Genomic DNA, 6,819 nt, shown 5'->3' with positions numbered 1-6,819 from the left:
AGTTATAAACACCTAAGTAAGAAGTTCTGTCTTTTTTGCCTCATTTTAGTGGTTGTAATTCTTATTTTTCTTTATGAAACATCTGACTCCTGAAGTCACTAGTAATTTCCCTAGCAATCACTATTTTCCTCCTGTGAAGAACTATCTTCCCTCTGTCTAGATAACATTTCCACAGAAACTTAATCATGTCAGTTTCTTCTTCAAAAGTTTGTAAGACCTATTTTTTGCATTAGAACACCTATTCTTTTGTCATTGCATATTTAGAATTAGAAAACTCAAATGCCAAATATAACTTAGATGTAAACTGATCAGATTGATCTGCCTTATTTATAAAGAAGAGTTATCCACTTTCCTTTGCCAATGAACGCTGTCCTCGTGTTCCCTTCTACTCTGCATTTATGATACCTCACCATCAAATATGCCAACTCAACTTTCGTAAGTTTATTTGCAACAGCCTAAGGAACATTCTTTTCAGAGTGAATTCTTCTCACCTGTGTTATTACCATTATGTATATAATTGTCTCTTTTCATAAATCATGACCTCCATGAGAATAATATGTGAAATGTTTGTTTGTATCTTCACAATTTTTGATTCTACATATCCTATAAATTAATGATGAATATTTAAAGTCAGGAATATGAAAGTTATGCTTTATGATATATGAAAGAATATGATTAGCTTATATTTGACATACAGGGAATGATAGATGATTCATTGAGATTATTAAATTTTGAATACACTTTAAAAAAGAAAAATGACAATTTCATTTTTATTATTATTATTTTCTCTCTCCACTCTTCTCTGCCCTCCCCATCCCCATCCATTCCTTTGTTCCTCTTCAGAAAAGGGCAGGCTTCCCATGGATATAAACCAAACATCGCATATCAAGTTGCAGTAAGAGTAGGTACTTCCACTTCTTTGAAGGCTGCTCAAGGCATCCTAATATGAGGAAATGGGTCTCAAAAGCCATTAAGAGAGTCAGAGATAGCCCCTTCTCCCACTGTTAGGAGTCTCATAAGACCACGCTATACAACTGTAACATATATGCCAAGTCCCGCGAAGGCCCAAGGCTTCCTTGTTGTTGGTTCAGTCTTGTGTGATCCTATGAGGACACTTTAGTTGGTTCTATGGATTTTCTTGTGATGTAGTTGATCCCTCTGTTTCCTGCAATTCTTTCTCTCCCTATTCCTCAGAATTTCCAAACTCTATCTAATCTTGAATGGGGTCTCTGACTCTGCTCCCATCAATTACCAGAAAAAGCTTCATTGATGACAATTATGCTAGCCTCCAGTCTATGATCATAACAGAGTATCATTAGGAATTATTTCATTGACATTTTACTATTTTTATTTTTTGGCCAGTCCTGTTTGGTTCCCTCATAGGTGTTTGAGTTTTCTAATCTCTAGTTCCTGGCCCTTCAGCCAGTTTCAGAGGAGGGCACCGTCTCATGTAATGAGTCTCAAGTTGGACCAGTCATTGCTGGACCACTCCCACACTTTCTGTGCCACCTTTACCCCAACATATCTTGTAGACAGAACAAATTTTAAGTTGAAGGTTATTTAGCTAGAATTGGTGCCACAATCCCTCCACTGGAAGACTTATCTGGTCACAGGAGATGACGAGTTCAGGATTCATATTTGTTACTGCTAGGAGTCATAGTTAGGGGTCACACTCAAATATTCCTGGGAGCTTCCATTACACTAGGTTTCTAGCTTATTTTGGAGATCCTATCTTACACCTGTCAGAATGGCTAAGATCAAAAAAGAAAGTGACAGCTCATAATCATAAGGACATGGAGCAAGTAGAGCTCTCCTTCATTCCTGGTGGGAGCACACACTTGTACAGACACTTTGGAAATCAATATGGCATTTTCTCAGAAAACTTGGAATTGATCGATATCAATATACAGCTATACCATTCCTTGGCATATCTACCCATAGGATACTGTACCATACCACAAGTATACTTGCTCAACTATGTTCATAGTCGATTTATTCATAATACCCAGAAATTAGAAACAACATAGATGTTACTCAACTAAAGAATGGATTATCAAAATGTGTTATACTTATACTGAAATAGTACTCAGTTATTAAAAGAAATGACATCATTAAATTTGAGAGTAAATGGATGGAAATAGAAAAATTCATCCTGAGTGAGGTAACCAGGACCAAGAAAGATAAATGTAGTACACACTAAGTCATAAGTGGTTACTAACTACAAAATAAGCGATAACCATTCTGCAATCAACAGACCCAGAGAAGCTAAGTAAGGAGGGCTCAACGGGGATGCATAAATCTCTCTGGCAAGAGGAAATAGAATAGACATCATGGGTAGAGATTGTAGGGGGAAAAAGACGCAGTGGGATCAGGCGTTAGTAAAGAAAGAAAGTACTGGAAAAAAATGACAATTTCAAAGTAGAAAGCAAAGATGTGGGCTGAGTAAGAAACTCAGAATCAGAAAAGCAGCATGTGTGCACAGAAAGTGTGTGATTAATCCAGGAAATGGAAACAGAAACTTTCAAACAATGTTGAACTTTATTCTGTTTAAGAGAGGTAGGAATTAAAGACTAAATTAAAGCAGTAGAAGGAATACAAAATAAAAGACACATTGTAAATGTACTTTCACATTTTATAATCTTATTTCTCAAAGATCAGTAAGTCATGGGTATATTTTAAATAGTGTACTGAAGTGATTTTTTCTATAAATGGTTTAACTAAATACAGTCTAGTCATTTTGAGGTGACTTGGCCTGGAGACAGAGACTGCTTGGATCTGAAGAAGAAGCTCTTGAAAATCCAAAGCACACAGAAGAAAAGGAAGGAGAACTAGAAGATCAGCTGTGGTTCATTATATTGCGGAAGTATCTTTTCAGATGTACTTCCTACCTAGTCCTATGAGACAGAATTTAGGGAGCCTAGTCACCAGTGGTTCCTTATCTCTTCTCTAGCACTCCTATATTCTGATGGTTCATAAGCCTTTTGAGTCAGGCTTTACACATCCTTAAGTATGTGTTAGTAGGCTGCTTATGTATTGTGTCTCTTATAATTTTAAGCTGTGGTTGAAGTTTAATAAATGAATTAAAAAACTAGCAATAATTTTTGTCAAGTATGAGATATGGAATCGTTAGTATAAGTAGCATGATTACTGTGTTGAATTCTTTCAGATTAATTGCTTTTCTTATGTTTTTCGGTAATGATTTGCCATAATGCTGTTTTTCATGATTAACTTTACACGATGAATTATTAATTTTTATTTAATAAGGAACATATTGTCTCTTAAGTGCTACATCAGCAAAGCCTGATACAGATTCAGCTATGAAAATTTAATTAAATTTCTCTCATAAAGCTGTCTATAACTGTTGTATGGAAGGTCACTGCTACAAGACAGATTGTAATAAAGCAGTGTTCAAAAACACAGTCAATTTGATACCAAAAGACAAAATGGAATTTTAGGAAGATATTGCTTTGTGCCATTATGCAATAAGCATGTGAAAAATTCATAACTTATAGACAATGAGCAAATAAACTGTTATAGATAGCATTTAGGAAATACTATGAAAGAGAGCAGGGATAATTGTGAAGTAGGAATTATGGAAAAATAAAAATATGCACAAGCAAAACAAATTATAAATACTGAACAAAAGCATCTTACTTGCAGATTAGTAGAACTCTTGGGAAGAATAAAATGACACCATGTAATATATACCTACTGAAAATAAAGTTGAATCTCATTTTTCATAGTTTCAAAGAAAAAAAATAAATTTGAAATCATGCTTGCCAAGTGCACATGACTTACTCGATGCATGGAAGTTGTAAAAATATTGATGCCTTAGTTAATGAGCTTGGATTTTTTCTTGATTTTTTTTTCTTCACAAATACAACTTTTGGTTTCCTATCATAAGTATCTACAAATTTCTGATCATATGAAATTGTTAGTGTTTAAGATGTTATGAATTCATCTTTAAATATATACTGATATTCAAATTCATGTTTAATATGTAAGAAGATATGAATTTAATAAAGTACACTTATTTTAAACTGTAATTAAATAGTAAGCTGTATCAGCAACTGCAAGCAACATAATTCCAAGAAGCTCCACAGAACTGTTTATTTTTTTTAACTTTTCAATTTTTTATTTTTAAAACAATTTTTAATTTATATATCTTTTTATTATATTTTACCACTCTGCCAAAGCCTTTCAGATACTCTTCCTTTAAGTTCTCTTGAAAAAAAAAAGAAAGAAAGAAAAAGAAAGAAAGAAACTAAACCCAAGAAAACAAAATAAAATGCGAAGCCAAAAGAAAACAAACAATCAAACTGAACTGTAAGCAGAAAACTATGGAGTCCATTATATGTGGGTTATATGTTGGTCAACAACTCATGAACATGAGGCTCATTTTGAAGTGGTTGACATACCCAATGTATGAATTTTAGGTCAGTTAATCTTTGCCCTAGGGGCTAGATATTCATTCATTCATTCATTCATTCATTCATTTATTCATTCATATACACTTTCATTTTAAAAATAAAAAATATATAATCATATATATTTATATTATATTATATTATATTATAATGACATTATTAAATATATTATGATGAAATAAAATAAAATTTATAACATAAATTTGGACAGGCCAAACCAGTAAAAGGAATAAAGTTCAAGAGAAAGCACAAGAATAAATATGCACATGTTCACATACTCAGGAATTCCATGAGAACCCTGAAGTGGAGACTGAGCTGGTAGGCTCACTACAGGCCATAAGATCTCCTTGGGCTACTGTAAATCAAATCTCTCAGTCTTATTCTCAGCTATGCCACATAACAGTAGCTGCACTCTCCCTCCCCTCCTTTCCCCATGGCCAGTGAATTCCACAGATCTACCTCTCCTAACCCTCCTTCCTGAAACTCATTGCATAATCTGAGACCCCAACTCCAGCTGGTACTAGCTGGGAACCCATAGGCTTCTCCTCCCAGGAAATTAGGTAACTTGAATGGAGGTCTTCACCTTTCTCTCTGCTTTTTCAGATCCACTGCCCCTGCTAATTTTTCCTGACCAGATTACCCAAAGATTCCTCAGTACAAGTGATGATGAACTTTGCTTTCTAGTACAATATTTTATTTACTCTTTGAGAATCTCATACACTATACTATTATTATGATCACATTAACCCCAATTATGTCCTCTCTATGTTTCCCATATCCCCTTACAGAGTCTCTTCCAACTTCAAACTGTCCTGTTTATTTTACCACTAAAGTATAAAATGTCCAGTAATTTGAAGTGAAAGCAAGATATGACTCTTACTAGTTGTATGAAGTACTGATACATCACAATATCCCACTTGGACTATTTGTAATTTTTAATGTAAAGATTGTGTTTTCTATAAATAACACAAATTTAATTCTGAGTTCATGCTATTTGGCAACTAGTATATTTATTTTCAAATATAGCAGTAAAAATAATCTAAATCAAGTCCTGTGTAGTTATTTTTCCTGACTTTCTTGACTGTTACTACGATCTGCATATAGACAGAATAAAGAGCTACTTATTTCTGACCAATGGCAAAAATTTCTGCCATTTCTCTGATAGAAAGTCATCCATAACTTCCTTAAAACATCTTTATGTTAAATTAATAATATTCATTAGCTTTGAATCCTTGGCACCAAGAAAACATAAATGCAAAAGTCAGTTGTGAATGAATAGGATTGCATTCTCATTACAATGCATTCACTAACTCAAAAAATGTGGATGAAAATTTACCTAGGTTCTAAGCATTATACACATCAACAGTGAGGATTTTATCACAAGAAATAGTTTGTAAAACAGCAAACCTCCTAACTATTAATATAAATAGAGAATTCAAAGTTTTCTGAAAGAAAATATGGATACATAAGTGTTCTGGCTAGCATAACAAAGCTCTACTAATTCTTCTTGAAGGGATTACTAGCCCAATTATGTGAATAGTAAGCACATGGGTGTCAAATGTATCCTGATATTTTTAAAAAATGTGAGTAATTGTAGATTCTTTTCAATTCATGTATTAAATTTTGTATTCATGCATATGAATGGAGCTGGTGCCATGTACCTTTCCAAAACAGTGATACTCCAAGAGTGTTAAAAGTGTGTAATGTAAGTATAGTTTTATATTAAATAAACACACAACAGTGAGAATTCATGAAATTTCACATTTTCTACAAATTTCCAAGGGAAAAACATATCAAGTTATTGGAATATCAAGTTTTAAAATCTTTATGTCAACCAAGAGACAAGAATATATTTGAAAATCAACTGTGGTTATCTGCATGTATTGATCATTACAACTCCTGAATTGTGATCCTTATCTTCCTTAAGTGTAAGATTTGGCTATTAGCCTTATGTTAAGCTTATGCAAAATTACAAGATATTATACACTGTTGATGATCTTGCCACACACATAGTGAATATACATATTATAAATATAATAATTACTGTAAATATTACTGTTAATGATGGCTCAAGTCTGCCTGCACCCTCAGCACCAGAGGATCTGACAATCTCTTCTTCTTCTCTATGAGTTGACATGTACTCCCACCATACACACTTATACACAACACACACACACACACACACACACACACACACTCACACACAGAGACATATAAACACACACATACACATATTGTAAAAAATATAAAGTATTAAAAAATAAACTCATCCAGGAAATATTTAAAATGGTACATGCGAAATCCACAAAAATATTTCAAATCATCAAAGATTCTGAAAACCTCAAAGAAATCAACACTCTCTGGAAAATATGATGGTGGCCTTTCAACTGAT

The sequence above is a fragment of the Mus musculus genome, chromosome 4 (genome assembly GCF_000001635.26).
Source record: "Mus musculus strain C57BL/6J chromosome 4, GRCm38.p6 C57BL/6J".
Classification (NCBI taxonomy): Eukaryota; Metazoa; Chordata; class Mammalia; order Rodentia; family Muridae; genus Mus; species Mus musculus.
This window is presented reverse-complemented; position numbering follows the sequence as displayed.